Here is a 19,096-nt window from a genome sequence, read left to right as displayed (position 1 = left end):
CCAAGTCAAGATTATTGTGTTGTGTTTCACTTGCTCCGTTGATTGGTAGTTTGATTTTGTCAGTTGTTATGGACCTCCCCTCTATCACGACTTAACTAGCTGTAAAACCTGTACTAAGTCAAGATTAATGTGTTGTGTTTCACTTGTTCCGTTGATTGGTAGTTTGATTTTGTCGGTTGTTATGGACCTCCCCTCTATCACGACTTAACTAGCTGTAAAACCTGTACCAAGTCAAGATTATTGTATTGTGTTTCACTTGTTCCGTTGATTGATAGTTTGATTTTGTTGGTTTGTATGGAGATCTCCTTTTAGAATGTTCTTAGGTGTCCAGTATATTGGGATACTTTTTAAGCTCATACGAATTAGTTATATTTTCAATTAAAGTTTATGACAAATTTCAATATCATTCTACATCTTTCAAAAAAAGAACAAAAGAGCAACAAAAACTTACCCACATTTCTGAAAATGAAAAATGATTAACAACAACTAATATAACTATACTGCACTGATACTAATATACATGTGCAATGTTTTTTGTGTTTTTTTTAAAGCAAAAGATATTGCAAGATACAAATATGTATATATATATATATATAATGGTTTGATGAAAGACACCACAGGAAGAAAACATCAGCAGTTAGAACAAAATATTTTGTGTTTCTTGAATCTAGTATTATATGTTTATTGTTCACTGATTAAGTTATATATTTTGTTTGCTATCTTCAATGATCTAAGAAATTTTAAGATTGATGAACAAATTTGTTATTATTTAAAAGGCCAACATGCTTGATATTGTACAAAAGAAGTAAATAAAACAGTTTCTTTATAACAAATAAATATAATTGTTTGTTTCAATATTTCAAAATAGTTCTAACAGTTTGTTAGCCTGAAATCTATTATTGACGAATAAATAACATTAGTTGTTGGTATTCCCTTTAGTGTTCAGGTCGTTAAGAGAAAGAACACGAGCGTTAGAAAAGATCTAAGAAATAACATGCAATGCAAATACTTATTATAAATATATGCCATAACATAACAATACTTACATGTATTGAACTCTGTAAAAGATTATAAGAGATAATAAATGAGTTTATGCTTTAACGAATTAACTCAATATTAAGAAAGAAGACTATCAATCTTTGATCGTAATATCAAAAAAAAAATAACAGAAATCAAAACTCGGTTCCAAATAGACGACTTATAATTTTCTATCTTTTATTTGAATTACACTTTGATATACATTACAATCACATTCATTTAATTTTTTCAGGGAATTCATTAACCTCAAACTTTTATTTAATAAAATCTTTTTAATCTTTAACTACTAATTGATAGTTAGATTTCTAATATATTACATTATGAAAGTATGTAAATATTATCTGATACTCCGCTGTCCATAAACCATAAACTGTAATCTGAAGCCGTCTTAATTCCTGTCACAACGGAGATTTCATCATTTTTGTCTCATTTGTATTAACAGCAATACTGGTACAAAATATTTTGCACCATTTCAACATTTCGACATTTCCTAAAGCTTCAATAATGGTGGTTTATTTTAAAAGTATTTAAAAACATTTCGTAAAACGATGAAGTGCTAATGAACAAATGATGAAACCAACAAGAACAACGTGTAAAAGTTAAACTTAGATGGATATGATGTGTTATTACTGTTGTCAGACAAACAAATATCCTACGTCACTGTTTATTGATAAACATATACCAGTAATTCAGAATTAAAAAGTAAGACAAAGAAAGAGTAAAACCGCCAGAATTATTGAAAATAAAGATTTCGTTGATTTTTCAAAGTTCACCGGGAAAATCATGATAAACTTAATAATGATATCAGGACTGCAAAACTCATTAAAGATATCAGACATCCTTTGTCAATGTATTACACATGCCCAGTGGAGCTCAAATAACAATTAACATGACTTCTTTTAACACGAAGTTGAAAAGCATAAACAGAAAAACGAAGAATCATTAAGTTATATGACCACAAGGCTGTACTGTTACTGTACCTATTGTAGAATTGTACACAAAAATACCTGTCTTGTGAAACAGACGTAAAAAATTGCGTGGTGATTGAAATAATACCAACTACTATATGCAGAATTCATCAAGTCAAATAAGACCACATAAAAGCATTGATTAGTGACAAATTATGTTGATGGACACATGAATTGAAAATTGGCGTTTTATTTAGTTCGGTTGTTGAACTTTGAACCTGAAAGTGATACAGGTTTAGATATATAAAACCTATCTTTGAGAGCCGTACAGCATCAACATATTTTAGTGAAAGCGACTCATTAATTTAAAGTACCACCTTACAAAAATTGATATTTGTATTTAAAACAGGGGTTACAATCACATCATTTAAACACCATATACTCGTAATTTTTAATGTTAATCTTTTACACTTATAAGGCAAAGAGAACCATTGGTTTTCTCTTTTGGATTGTGTTATAATTTGTTTTGACGGTTCTTATGACACAGTAGGGGATCTGTTCAAGTGTTGGAGTGCTGATAAAACCAACAAGAACAAGCTTTAAAAATTAAACCCAGATTGACATGATGCGTTGTTACTGTTGTCAGACGAACAAAACCCTTACGCCACCGTTTATTTGATACAAATATACCAGTTATTCAGAACCAAAAAGTAAGACTTAAAAATAGCAAAACAGACATAATTATTGAAAATGAAGATTTCGTTGAGTAATCAATTATTTACCCGGTAATTGATGATAAAACTTAGTAATAATATCAGGACTGCAAGACTCATTGAAGATACCAGTAATGTTTTTTCAATGTATTACGCATGCTCAAATAACAATTGACATGACTTATTTTAACACGAAGTTGAAGAGCATATACCGGAAAAAGAAAAATCATTCAGTTATATGGCTACAAGGCTGTACTGTGACTGTACTTAAGGTAGATTGTAATAAAAATACCTTTCTTGTTACACTGAGGTAAAAACAACTCGTGGTGATTCAAGGAATACCAACCACTATATACAGAATTGATGAAGTCAAATGACACCACACCAAAGCATTGATAAGAGGAAAATAATTTTGATATACACATGAATCAAATAATGGCTTTTCATTTTGTTCCGTTGTATGTTGAACTTTGAACTGAATTTGATAAAGATAAAGACATATATAAACCTATTTGAGAGTCGAACGTCATCAACATAATTTAGTGAAAGCGACTGATTAATGTATAACAAACACCACCTGATGTTTGTATTTAAAGCAGTGAGTTCAAATCACATGATGGAAACACCATATACTCGTTAATTGTAATGTAAGGCTGAAACACTTATACGGCAAAGATGATCCTTGGTTCTGCTCTTTTGAATTATATTATAATTTGTTATGACGGGCAGAATTACACAGTAAGGGATTTGCTCATTTACTTAATTAGATATCTGGTGGATAGTTGTCCAATTGTCAATCATAGCACATTGTTATATCTTTATATTAAGCACTCTCGTCGTTTTTTTTTTTTTTTTTTTTTTTTTTGTTAATCGAAAATTTGATGCAATTAAGCTGCATGTGTTTTTAAAATCGCCGCGATATAGCATGTTTGTGCTTATGCGACGTGAAGCAACCAACAATTAATCAATCTTTTTTTTAATTTGTTAGTTTTATGATATTGTAATTTTTAAGTTAATCATCTTGACCTAATTTGTTGTGTATGGCCCAAAGAGACGTTACATAATTGGGTTGTTCACCATTTATATTTGTTTACAAAAAATGTTTACAAATGTTTACAGTGGAGCAATAATGAATATTGATGGAATGATAAGAAATTTCTATTTATCTTAGTCTTATTTGTTGTATGCGGCCCAATACGATTTTTCATGATTGGGCTGTTTATCATTTATACATGTTATACTTGTTCACAAAAGATGTTATCAAATCACTAGATCAATCATTGAAATTGATGGAATGGTTACAACTTGATCATAATCTACGGTTCAAAATTTAAATTGTTACTGTGTTCTAAAAGTTTCAGTAGCAACCAGATATACAGAAACAATAATTATTCCGACATCGATATATTGGTGTTTAAAGATGTTCTTTGGAGTTGTTGTATTCATAGTTTGAATTTAAGAACAACATCATATTACTTTGTGAACTAATCTTAAATACTATTCGGTTTGATTTTCGAAACAGTAAGGAGAAGAATCCGGACAAAGAAAAGACATTTAACAGTCTAGGTGGCATTTCAATTTGTATACTATTTCTAGTAAAATTGTACAATAAATCAGGTTAAAATTTATCATTGATTCTTTTCATTGTTGGCTATAATCTAAAAGTTATTAATGACAATAACTATTGTCAGGTTGGAAACCTGAAGCAAAGGTCATTGTTGTTATCCAAAAAAAATGTGACTGGATTGGTAATCGTGGGATAAATAAAATGACTATTATAAGGCAAAGAAATGGAATCAAACATTGTCAAATAAGGTCAATAGCGCGGAAGACATAACTATCAACATGAATTAATAAACTGGCCCTTACATGTTAACACTGCGTGGATTTATAATTTGCCAAAGAGTAACAAAACCAATACATTGATGCGTCAGAATGACACGTATAACCCCGTTTTAAAAAACGGTTGCAAGCTCAATATGGGTAGGTCTATAGAAAATAGTCTTAATAACTGTTTTATAACGAATTTGTTCAAGTTCAAATCATAGCTATGATTTCGGAAAAAGATCAGAGGAATGGAATCTAATGTAAACATGATCTGTAACTCATCAAAATAGACTCACAGACTAAAAATCAACTCAAAATATTTAAATGCGTTTAGGAACGTTTTCAATGTTGTTTCATCCGACGAAAACATAAGAAGCCACACACATAATACTCAATTTAGAAATTCCAACCAATCAAACTGTTTAGAAAAATAAAACACAATTAATGAATAAAACTAAGGCGCTAAAAAGCCTGTGTCGCTCACATTAGTCTATGCGAATATTAAACAAAGGTCACAGATGGATTCATGACAACATTGTGTTTTGGTGATGGTGATGTGTTTGTAGATCTTACTTTACTAAACAGTCTTGCTGCTTACAATTACCTGTATCTATAATGAACTTGGCCAAGTAGTTTCAGTGGAAAATGTTAGTGAAAATTTACAGGTTTTATGAAAATTGTTAAAAATTGACTATGAAGGGCAATTACTTCTTAGGGGTCAATTGACCGTTTTGGTCATGTTGGCTTATTTTTAGGTCTTACTTTGCTGTACATTATTGCTGTTTACAGATTATTTCTATAGAAATATTCAAGATAAGAACAAAAAACGGCAAAATTTCCATAAAATTACCAATTCAGGGACAGCAACCAAACAACCGATTATCCAATTCATCTGAAAATTCCAGGGCAGATAGATGTTGACCTGATAAAAATTTTGACATCCTGTCATATTTGCTCTAAATGCTTTGGTTTTTGAGTTATAAGCCAAAAACTGCATTTTACCCCTATGTTCTATTTTTAGCCATGACGTCCATCTTGGTTGGTTGGCCAGGTCACCGGACACTTTTTTTAAACAAGATGATCCAATGATGATTGCGGCCAAATTTGGCTTAAATTGGCCCAGTAGTCTCAGAGGAGAAGTTTTTGTAAAAGATTACAAAGATTTACGAAAAATGGTTAAAAAATGACTACAAAGGGCAATAACTCCTATAGGGGTCAACTGACCATTTTGGTCATGCTAACTTATTTGTAAATCTTACTTTGCTGAACATTATTGTTGTTTACAGTTTATGTCTATCTAAAATAATATTCAAGATAATAACCAAAAAACAGAAAAAATTCCTTAAAATTACCAATTCAGGGGCAACAACCTACCAATGGTTTGTCCGATTCAACTGCCAATTTCAGGGCAGATAGATCGTGACCTGATATACAATTTTACCTGGTCAGATTTGCTCTAAATGATTTGATTTTTTAGTTTTACGTCAAAAAACTGCATTTTACCCTCTATGTTCTATTTTTAGCCATGGCAGCCATCTTGATTGGTTGGCCGGGTCATCGGACACATTTTTTAAACTAGATACCCCAATGATGATTGTGGCTAAGTTTGGATAAATTTGGCGCAGTAGGTTCAGAGGAGAAAATTCTTGTAAAAGTTAAAGAAGACGGATGACGGACACCGGACGCCGGACGCCAAGTGATGCTAAAAAACCCGCTTTGAAACTGCGAACTGCGCGCAACTAGTTTCCTTGTTCTACACGAAAAAATATTAAGGATATTTGAATATCACATTTTGAAAATAATTTAGAAATGAAATTATAAAATGACTTTTTTCTACATCTTTTTCTGTTTCATGGATTGACAAGCATTATACGTATTCATCTCTGGTTGCACACAATAAAGCTAGTTTGAGAAAATAAGCATAATCAAGCAAATGAGAAAGAAATAACAATACGATACGACATTACAGAATAACTTATATCAGTATCACATTTTCACTGAGTAAAGATAATTGTAATTACAGTACAAGCAAGCATATCGATACATCAATATTTAATTTAATTCAGTGACCTTAATCTAGGAATTCCAGTATATTCTGTGTTCATTTACACACATTATTTTTTTGTCAAATGTGTTTTTTTAAGTCAAATTGTCTTTTATAAAATATTAAGTCCCTCTATATATCTTTGACATGCACTTTGCTAGTGAAATGACTATAATTATAAATAAAAGTTTTCATATGGGCCAAAAATAACAATATCCATATTTACTGAAATATCAATATGTGTTGCTTCATAAATTCAAACATTGATTTCTACTACAATATGTATACCCACAGTAGGTGTTTTATAGTTCCTGATTGTTTCTTGCAAAATATGCTTTATAAAGTTAAATTGTCTTTTAAAAGTCCCTTTATCATGTTTATATGAGTTTTTATTATTTTGCATCATAAATTCCAATATTCAGATGGAACCAGATTGATTTCTACATGTACTACAATATGAAACACCACCCACAGTAGGTGTTCTATAGTCTCTTGTTCTTCCTTGCAAAAGTTCCATGAATTATACTGTACAAGGTTCATTCTTAAAAGTCAATATGAGAACTTAACACCGGGTCAATCATTCGGTATTGAAACGAACAAAGCTTTATTTGTTTTTGAAAAATATAATAGTGTTAAATCCATCATTGTTTCTTGTCATTGTTGGTTGTAACCTAAAGAGGAATTCTGGCAATATTGTAATCAGGTTTAACACCTATGGTTATGAGGATGGTCAATGTTGTTATCCAACACAATTTGTGACGACATTGGCAATCATAGGTTAAATAAGGACAATTATAAGACCAAACAATGAAATCAAACATTATCAAAATGCAGCAAATATCGCGGTAGAAATAACCATAAACATAATAAAATAAACTATCCTTGACACGTTAACACTGCGTGGATTGATTACGGTTTCTTAGATAGGTACTCTAGCGACACTTGGTACTCCTGTCTTGTAACTGATCAAAATGTATATGACAAAGAGTAAAATAAAACAAAACAATACCAAAATGTGGTGTCAGACAGACACTTAATTATGGTCCCGTTTTCAAAAACGGCTGCAAGCTCATTATGAGAAGGATTTCACGAAAATGTCTCTATAAATGATATTACTAGGATTTGTCGAGGTTTGAATCTCGTGATATCTAAAACAAATAGAGGAATGAAACCGAATGTAATACATGATCTATAGCTCATCACAATAGACTCACAAACTAAAAATCAACTAAAAACATTTGAATGCGTTTAGGAACAAAGTGTTTATACATGTTCTTTTCACGAAAAGTTCTCAGTGCCTAATTTCTGCGCAACATTAGCGGAGCAGAACCGAACAATGTGTATATAAAATTGAGAATGGAAATGGGGAATGTGTCAAAGAGACAACAACCCGCTCAAATAAAAAACAACAGCAGAGGGTCACCAACAGGTCTTCAATGTAGCGAGAAATTCCCGCTATGAGTTGCGGCCCCTGACTAAGGTAACGGGTCTGTGAGTAGCTCAGCAAAAAATAGATTTTTAGTATCAATTCTCGGTGAATATCGAATGCAGATTATTTAAAATAAGAGAGACTACAAACAATGATAATTATTCACTCGTAAAATTGCATTTGCAATTTAAAACTATCAAGATATTTTAGTGAACATGACAAAATCAAACACACAAGAAGAATCCAATATGGCGTCGTATGCCGAAGCATTTAAAAGAGGTCCTAAATCTGAAACAACTGACTCTCTGACTTCAGTAAAACCAGTGTTTGTGGAAGAATCAGATGTCTTTAGTCACATCCCCAAAGAAGCCACTAGAGGCTTATTTTTAACTATATCTGAAATGTACAAGGCTATAGGTGCAGTCGTGCCAGACAGATCAGTTATGGGCCTTCAGAGAATTAAAGGTTTGTGGAGAATCTATCTCGACACATTAAAAGGCAAAGAATTTCTCCTTTCAGAAGGTCTTGAAATTCGAGGCAAATCTATTTCTATTTACTCTATAAATCCTAGAGTTCGCATTCAAGAAAATTCAACAGATGTGAAAATTCGTGTTAAAGATGTACCACTCTCGGCTGACGATGGACAGATTTTGAGAGCCTTAGAGGGGTACAATTGTGTAATTTTGAAGCACTTAAGAGAACGATTGCGCTACAATGACATGATAACTAACTGTCAAACTGGTGACAGGATAGTTTATTGTGAAGGTCCATTGATCTCTGCTATTCCAAAGTCTATTCCAATTGGGAAATATAGAGCAACGGTTATTTACAGAGGTCAACAAAATGACAACATTAAATGCAACAAGTGCATGGAACTTGGACACACAACCAAAAATTGTGAAAATGATTGGAAGTGTAGAATCTGTGGTGAATCAGGCCACAGGCAAAATGAATGCACCAGTGAAATGTCTTCTGAGCAGGAGCAAGAAGGTGCCTCTAGCGCACATCATGAAAATCACTACGAGCCGAGCGATGTAAACACACAACAACATACAAACAGTAATGAAAATCTTGATGCTATGCAACCAACTGAAAATGTAGCACACGCAGAAAATGATTCTGTCGCAAATACAGTCACTTACGATGATGCAATAAAATCACAATCAATCTTGACTGAAGACCAGAGCTCGAGCCCTCTATGTGAACAACAAAATCAACCTCCAGCAGCCAGACCAAAAATAAAACCAGGTCGAAGGGAAACGAACAAACCCTCACATACAACAAGTGAGGCCACCAACAGAAATTCCCGTGGTCAATCACAAATCACCAGTTTCATTCACGGTCCAAATCAGTCAACACGTCGAAACCAACATCAAGACACTCCAGTCAAAACTTCAAACAGGAGTGGTTTAGAGAAGTCTCCAGTGACGCCTACAGAAAAGCTACACGATGGTGCTAGTAACAACACAAGTAAAAAATCAAAAACAACAAAAATATAGTTCTGTAGATGTCATATATATTGAACTTTGAAATTAACACTAAACTATTTCATTTTAGTTGATATTATATTTTTACCATATAAAAAAAATAAAATAAAAAAAAATGTCACTGTATATAACACTTTTCACTTTTTCATTTCTCATTGCTGGTTTATATATGTGTTTTGAATGTAGTCCGCTGTATTCTAATTTTCTGTTTTTGGCAAGTGATACCTATCACAGATTAAAAAGTAAAGAAACTGTAAAATACAAAGCATTTAATTGGTATCAAACTGCTTATTTTTTACAATCACTATCAAGCATATTGTTTAATAATGTTTCTAGTAAAGCAACATTGGAAAAAATCCAATTTCTATTGATCTTTTCACATTCCTTCATTCACAACCAGTCAGAGAGGTCTTCTTATCCTAAAAATAAAAATAAATATTTTTTACCTTGTTTGTATATAAATATTGTTCTTTTTTAAAAATTGATTTGCATATGTATTTCAATATGAAACGCATAAATAATTGTACTTGTATTTGTTTGACAAACATTGAGTGTGCTAAAATTGTGAGGCACATGTCAATGTCTGTTTTTGAAGTCACATGGATGACCCAAATAATGACCCATGGGGTATATGTAAATGAAAACAATAGATTTTATTTATCTATGAATGTATATGCAACTTGTTATTGTATGTTCTTAATAGAAACAAATTGTGTTAACACTTTACTTGTGAATACATGTAAAAACATTCAAACTAAATATGTATTTTATCCTCTTTGCAAAAGGATTGTAAATACAAATACAGGTAAAAAATAACCCTGTTTATAAACATTATTTACAAAGATAACAATCATGATATTTACAATAGTATAAATTGTATTAACTATAAAACAAACAAATTGAATTTCAAATGTAAAAGAAAAATCAATAACTTATGCCTATTAATAAGACAAAGTAAAAGTCGAATCATAGATAAATGTTCTAGAACAGAGAAAAGCGATAAAAATAAAACAACTGAAAAGATGTCTATTTATAGTCTCGTGCTCTGTGAAGGTCAACTTCAGTGTGACCTAATTGTATTACTTAACGGGATTTTACCTATGTTAACTTTTAAAGTACACATAACACGGTAAAGGGATTATAAATAAAATTAACTACTCACCAACCATGGTATTTAACAAACATCTTCATATCTGTACAGTTAATTGTAAAGGTCTGCAACAACCTGATAAAAGAAACAGATTGATTGAATGGTCAAAATCCCAAAAGTGTGACATTATTCTAATGCAAGAAACACACTTTACAGATAATTTAATAAACACTTTAAATACTGAATTTGAAGGTGATCTGTTACTGAGTAATGGTTCTAGCAATTCTAGAGGTATTGCCATATGGCTGAATAAAAATTTAAACCTTAAAGTAATTGATGACTATAAAGATAAAGAAGGAAGACTTTTACTTGTTAATATTGAAATAAATGACACTATAATAACAATAGTTAATATCTATGCACCAAACAATCCAAAAACCAGAAATACTTTTTTCAAAACTGTCCATACATTAATAGAAGAAAAAAGTTTAGGTCAACTTATTCTAGGAGGAGATCATAATGAAATTTTATGTCAAATTGATTCAAAGGGTAAACCTAAGCAACAAAAAAAATAGGAAAAAAGTTCACAACTTAAATAAACTTATAAAGACTCTAAAGCTCAATGATGTGTGGAGAATCAAAAATCCAAATAAAATTCAATTCACATGGAGCAGAAAAGACAGGTCAGAGTCAACACGAATAGATTATTTTTTAATAGCTCCAGAAATATTTAAAAACTGTGTTTCATGTGACATTAGACCAATAGTATTACAATACACAGACCACAACTGTGTTTCTTTAAAAATAAATCTAAACAGAGGCCAAAAAGGAAAAGGGTACTGGAAATTAAACAGCAGTGTACTTCAAAATTAAGACTATGCTGAAATAATTAAGAAAATAATTAAAAAATTTAAAAACAAAGCTAAAACAAGAACAGATCTTGACATACTGTGGGACAATTTCAAAATAGAAGTTAGGGACCAGACAATAAGCTATTGCAAAACAAAAACTAAGAATAAGAAAAACCTAATCAGCAAGTTGGAAAAAAATTTAACAGAATTAAATAATATTATAGACACATGCAATAATAAAAATAATAATAACATATTAAAAGAAATAGATAATATAGAAAATGAAATAGGAAAACTCTATAACGAAAAAATAAAAGGAAATCAAATAAGAGCACGGGTAAAATGGGTTGAAGAAGGAGAGAAAAATTCGGCATATTTTTTAGGAATGGAAAAATCAAGACAGAGTAGAAAAACAATAACCCAATTATATGATGATAAAGGTCAAATTACAAGAGATCAAGACAAAATATTAAAATTGGAAGCAAATTATTATAAAAATTTATATTCTACAAAAAACCCTGATATAGAAGCAACTAAAAAGTATTTAGATTCTCTCAAGGAATATAAGAAGTTAACTGACTGTGAAAGTAATTCCTGTGAAGGGGAAATAACTGTTGATGAATGTACTGATGCAATTTTTAAAATGAAACTCAATAAAGCGCCCGGGCTTGACGGATTAAATGTGGAATTTTACAGAACATTCTGGGATGAACTTAAATCTTTTATAGTCTCCACTTTTAATTACTGCCATGAAAAAAGAGAACTATCTAACACTCAAAAAGTTGGCTTAATATCTCTAATTTATAAAAAGAATGATCCCTTTTCTCTAGACAATTATAGACCTATTACTCTTTTGAACTATGATGCTAAATTACTTGCTTATGCCTTAGCACAAAGATTAAAACCCCTGCTACCAAAGATTATACATACTGATCAAAAAGGATATGTCAAAAATAGGTATATTGGTTTCAACATTCGACAAATACAAGATGTCATAGACTATTCTGAAACTTTTAAAATTGATGGGGCAATTTTATTTCTTGATTTTACAAAAGCATTTGACTCATTAGAATGGGACTTCATGTTTGAGACTTTAAAAAAATTTGGATTTAAAGATAATTTTATAAGGTGGGTTCAGACAATGTACTCTGATATTAAAGGATGCATTATTAATAACGGGTGGGTTTCCTCCCGCTTTAGGGCATCTCGCGGGATCCGACAAGGATGTCCGTTATCTTCGTTACTATTTGTTCTAGCTGTAGAAGTTATGGCAATAAAGATAAGGGAAAATAAAAACTTAAAAGGACTAGAAATAAAATTAGACGGTAGGAGTAATACCCTGAAAATCTGCCAATTAGCTGACGATACTACTCTATTTCTTCAATCAAAAAAGGATGTAACTCTAGCAATTAATTTAATAGAAATATTTGGTACTCTCTCAGGTTTGAAACTGAATAAAACAAAAACTGAAGGAATATGGCTTGGTCGATTAAAACACAGTCGGGAAAAATTTGAAGATATAAATTGGTGTACTGCACCTATCAAAAGCCTAGGAATTTACTTTGGTTATAATAAACAAGAATGTCAAAAACTTAACTTTGAAAAACAACTGTTAAAAAGTAAAAAAATAATATCTGATTGGAGAAAAAGAAATCTTACTATCATAGGAAAAATAGTCGTCATCAAATCTTTGGTTTTGCCAAACCTAACATATGTTGCATCAAACACTATTATTCCTAAGGAAATGTTGCAAAACTTTAAAACTTTAATATACAATTTTATTTGGAAAGGCAAAAGGGATAGAATAAAAAGATCAACACTTTCAAATGATTTTCTTGAAGGTGGACTTAAAATGACAGACATTGATGCTTATATAAAATCACTGCATATCAACTGGATTCTTAAATTAAGTGAAAATAAAAATGACAACTGGACAATTATTCCCAAATTTTACTTTAACAAATTAGGAAAAAATCTTCTTGTATTTAAAATGAACTTAAAGAATATAAACGACATTGATAAAAGTAAGTTACAATATTTACCGGACTTCTATAAACAACTAATTAAAGATTGGATAAGTGTAAAGGGAGGTAATACAAAATATCCCAAAAATTTTCTTGAAATTAGAAAACAAGTTTTATGGGGAAATGATAATATCCGGTTTAATGGAAAATGTTTAAACTTTGAAGATTGGATAAAAAGTGACATTACTAATATAAATGACGTAATTGATGAACAGGGCAATATCTCTGAAACTATCATTTTGACTAAACTTAAAAATAAACAAAATTGGATAAGGCAATTATTTATGTTAAAAAAAGCAATACCATTTGATTGGAAAACAATTATTGGCACTGAAGATTCATTCAAAACTAAAGTTAAAGTTATAAATGATTTAAAAATTATGCACAGGGCAATTACTCCCTTAATAAGTACAAAAGAACTCTATAAATTATTGACATTGAAAAATGGTTGTGATAAACCAAATGGTTTTCTTATGTGGGAAAAAATATTTGATGAACATTTAAATTCTAAATTGAAAAATACTTTTGTTTTTATTTTTCAATATCTTACTGATAATAGATTGAAAATATTTAGATGGAAACTTATTCACTACATACTGCCAAGTAATGAACTATTAAAAAAGTGGAAAATTACTGAAGACAACTTATGTAAGCATTGTAAAAAAAAGGAAGACTATGAACATTTTTTTGTCAATTGCTCATATAATAATGACTTTCTAAAAATAATAATGAAATTAATGAAATCCCTAGGTATTGAAAAAGACATTATAAGCCTTGAAAATTTAGTAACAGGGTACAAAATTGAAGATTCAGCATACTTTGATATTAATTATATATTAACTTTAATATCCTTCTCAATATACAAATCACATTTTGTCTCAGAAAAGAAGACAAAAAAAAAATAAACATTTTAAAAATTTTCCAGAAAGAAATTTCAGAAATAATTGAAATAAACAATTTTAATAACAAAAAAACTAAACAGATACTCATAAAAACAAATAGATTCATTACAAAGATTCAATTGAATCAGGACTAAGCTATGTATGAAGCACACAACATTGTGTACAAAATTGTTTCTTGTACACAAACCAAATATGGCAATATTTATGATCAAGTTCAACCATGCATGATCAATGTTTGTAAGCATGTTCAGCCATGCATGAGTCACCACATGTAAATTATACAGCATTTTTTTTTTTATATTTTAAATTTTGTATTTACAATGATAAAAAAAAAAGTTATACTATAAACAGTATATCCGTACGTTTATTAATTAATGTGGAAAAATAATGTATCATTTCGCATGTCGAGTGTTTCAACTTGTTACACTTAAATTACCTATTTGTGAATTACACACATACATTTCGACAAAAAAGATCAGTAGATAACTAAAGAAAATTTGAATAGTAAACTCACCATATATAATCGTTAAATCCAGTGGATAATATTTATATAATTTAGACACACATCCAAACTATACCCGATAACGCACATGCGAAAAACTACACATACTGTGCCCAATACTAATGGAAACACGGATCATACCGATAACGGAGTTGATTCCGGAAAAAATAAATACTATGAAAAAGAGAAACAAAATGTAATGTATGTGTATAATCACATTAATTTATAGAATATATTTTGTGAAAAATTTTATGTTATGAATACTAATATTATGAATAAATAATATCTTGCCAAATAGTGCTTCCCTTAACTATTTGGTAAGCTAACATGAGGGATACTAAGTTAAAGCTGTAAACTTAGTAATTTGTTACAGCAAGATTGCAATAAAGATATTGTTACGTTAGAAAAAAAAAAAAAAAGAGAAATTCCCGCACCCGGAGGCGTCCTTCAGCTGGCCCCTAAACAAATATATACTAGTCCAGTGATAATGAACGCCATACTAATTTCCAAATTGTACACAAGAAACTAAAATTAAAATAATACAAGACTAACAAAGGCCAGAGGCTCCTGACTTGGGACAGGCGCAAAAATGCGGCGGGGTTAAACATGTTTGTGAGATCTCAACCCTCCCCCTATACCTCTAACCAATGTAGTAAAGTAAACGCATAACAATACGCACATTAAAATTCAGTTCAAGAGAAATCCGAGTCTGATGTCAGAAGATGTAACCAAAGAAAATAAACAAAATGACAATAATACATAAATAACAACAGACTACTAGCAGTTAACTGACATGCCAGCTCCAGACTTCAATTAAACTGACTGAAAGATTATGATTTCATCATATGAACATCAGGCACAATCCTTCCCGTTAGGGGTTTAGTATAATACCATCATAACATATATGAGAAGAACATAACCCGTGTCATGCCAACAACTGTTTTTAGAATAAATGTGTTTAGTTCCGATGCAAAGACCTTATCAATGACTCAATATTAACGCCAAAATATGCAATCTTTAATGACTTGACAACAGTATCGTAATTATATCCCTTCTTAATAAGTCTATTCAAAGGTTTTGTAAGTTTCTGAGGTGAATACTGACACCTTTGTGCTTTATAAAGAATATTACCATAAAAAATTGGATGTGAAATACCTGAACGTATTAAAAGTCTGCATGTTGAGCTATATTTACGAATAATGTCTTTATACCGATGATAAAATTTAGTAAATGTTTTGATACATGTTATTTTCACAAAAAGTCCTTAGTGCCTAATTTCTGCGCAAAATAAGCGGAGCAGAAGCGAACGTGAATTCAGTTTGTATCTCATCATATAAGGTTCACATTCTAAAGACCAACAGTCTGTAAATGCGTTTAGGGAAAACAATCCGTACAGAGTTCGTTGACAAAATCCCCATGCTGTTCAATGTTTCTGTTTTAATGATGGAGACAAATCCCAATGTTGTTCAATGTTTCTGTAATAATGATGGAGACAAAATCCAAATCTTGTTCAATGTTTCCGTTATAATGATGGAGACAAAATCCCCATGTTGTTCAATGCTTCTGTTTTAATGATGGAGACAAAATCTCCCTGTTGTTCAATGTGTCCGTTATAGTGATTGAAACACAATCCCCATGTTGTTCAATGTTCTGTTGTCAAATGATGGAATGATGGAATGACGAACAAGAATAAGTTACATGGTCCTGATGTTTCTCAGTAGTACATGTATTGATTCATTGATGGTTATTTCATGAACAGTATTATAGAGGAACACTGTAATCCTTTCGGAGTCTAAAAATTATGGTCCAATACATAATGTGAAAATAATGTTTTTTCAGACCTAGTTACAAGTAGATGAACTCAGGTATAATTATACAAAAACAATCTTAAAAAGGCAAATAAAAATATATACTTAGGTTAAAGCCCTACAATAAATAGAAAACATTGATATTTGATATAACGAACAGTTACCAAGATTGTTATAAAATGTATCAGATAATGCAATTACAGTAAAACTAAATGATATGGACAAATGTAATGTTATTTGGAAAAAAAGATTAAACAAAGTTTCCCCGCACGCTTCAAGAAAAACGTTCATCAACGATAATTATTAAATATATTACAGAAAAAAATGTCTATAATAAATCAGTGAATGGATCATGTTTAATATTTTGAATACAGATGTATAACTGTTTAATATTTTACAATTGGACTTTGTTCACATACGATTCAACTAAAAAATAAAAATTGTATAATTCAATAACGACGTGAAATGTGACATTCTGATATTAAAGACCAAGACAACAAATTACGAAAACAAACAGAAGCGATAAGTTCAACTCTAAGGTCAATCAAATCATATGTCAAAATCAAGGGTACGTTATTCCTATAATTGCACCACGTGAATAGTTTAAGATTAAAAGTCCTTTTCCGCAATGGATATAAAACTAATGTGTTTTGGAAAACTTCCTTTGTCGGATATTTACAAAACTGTTGTGTATTTTTAAGGGAAACTGCTGAAAATTTGACTTTTTACAAATTAGGAAGGTTGAAACGTAAGCAACGTTTCTACGATTTGTAGCTATTTTATATAGCAATTATCAATCGATTACGTCGATTTTCAAACAAAAAAAGCCGAAAGTTTTTAAATTAGTAAATGTTCTTTTGAACACAAACAGAACCCTAAAAACTGTACAATTCACCTATATGCGGACAACTTGTTGATACAGCATATGAATTGGCATATTGGCAATTTTAATTAAGAGTCATATAAAATCCTATTGTAATGGCTGCCGTCATGATAAGGCAAACTGGCAACTATGCAACTAAACAAAATACCCCAAATTTTGCCATATGCTCCGCCTTCTAAAGTTAGTAGTTTACTCGGTATGACAAAGGATGCAATGCCTCTATAGAAAGATTATCTAGAAGAAATCACGTTCATGTCATCAAATTAATATATGTCAGTGCATCGTCGGCAATAATACTATACTTAGTGATTTGAAGAGCCTTTTTGCCCTTCATTTCTTGTGACATAATATGAAAATATGATGCCTCATTTACTGTTTATCATCCAATCAATGTGTGGTTTAAGATATGTAGGACCAACCGGGTTTGTTAAGATATGTAGGACCAACGGGGTTTTGTTAAAATATTTTGGACCCACAAGGTTTAATATATGTAGGACCAACGGGGTTTTGTTAAGATATGTAGGACCAACGGGTTTTTGTTAAAATATGTAGGACCAACGGGGTTTTGTTAAGATATGTAGGACCAACAGGGTTTTGTTAAGATATGTAGGACCAACGGGGTTTTGTTAAGATATGTAGGACCAATGGAGTTTTGTTAAGATATGTAAGACCAATGGGGTTATGTTAAGAAATTTAGGACCAACAAGGTATTGTTAAGATGTGTAGGACTAACGAGAATTTGTTAAGATATGTAGGACCAACGGGGTTTTGTAAGATGTGTAGGACGAACGGGGTTTAAGATATGTAAGACGAACGAGGTTTAAGATATGTAGCACCAACGGGTTTTAAGATATGTAGGACCAACGGGTTTTGTTAAGATATGTAGGACCAACGGGTTTTGTTTAGATATGTAAGACCATCGGGTTTTGATAAGATATGTAGGACCAACAGGTTTTGTTAAGATATGTAGGACCAACAGGTTTTGTTAAGATATGTAGGACCAATGTTTTTTTAAGATATGTAGGACCAACGTTGTTTCGTTAAAATACGTAGGACCAACGGGGTTTTGTTAAGATATGTAGGACCAACGGGTTTTGTTAAGATATGTAGGACCAACGGGTTTTGTTAAGATATGTAGGACCAACGGGTTTTGTTAAGATATGTAGGACCAACGGGGTTTGTTAAGATATGTAGGACCAACCGGTTTTGTTAAGATATGTATGACCAATGGTTGTTTTTAAGATATGTAGGACCAACGGAGTTTTGTTAAGATATATAGGATCAACGGGTTTTTGTTTAAAAATGTAGGACCAACGGGGTTTCGTTAAGATAGATAGGATCAACGGGGTTTTGTTAACATATGTAAGACCAACGTTTTTTTTTTAAGATATATAGGACCAACAGGGTTTTGTTAAGCGAACGTTTTAAATGTTTTATCATCCGACGAAAATATAAGAAGCCACAAACACAATACTCCATTTGGAAATTCCAACCAATCAAACCGTTCAGAAAAATAAATGACGATTAACATGATTAATGAAATTAATGAATCCAAAAATCAGCTTTGAAACTTCGAACAGCACGCAACTA

At 31.1% G+C, this 19,096-nt stretch overlaps 1 long non-coding RNA gene across 1 annotated transcript; it reads right to left on the bottom strand.

Moving 5' to 3' along the window:
• Nucleotides 1-9,700: 9,700 nt before the first annotated feature.
• LOC139486602 (uncharacterized) lies at nt 9,701-14,933 on the bottom strand. Its single transcript, XR_011655616.1, has 3 exons — nt 14,828-14,933; nt 10,609-10,671; nt 9,701-9,865 (listed from the first exon to the last, which is right to left on the bottom strand). It is a non-coding gene; the product is annotated as an uncharacterized lncRNA (long non-coding RNA).
• Between the last annotated feature and the right edge of the window lie 4,163 nt (nt 14,934-19,096).

Source organism: Mytilus edulis, chromosome 8 (assembly GCF_963676685.1).
Source record: "Mytilus edulis chromosome 8, xbMytEdul2.2, whole genome shotgun sequence".
In the NCBI taxonomy this organism is placed as follows: Eukaryota; Metazoa; Mollusca; class Bivalvia; order Mytilida; family Mytilidae; genus Mytilus; species Mytilus edulis.
This window is presented reverse-complemented; position numbering and strand designations above follow the sequence as displayed.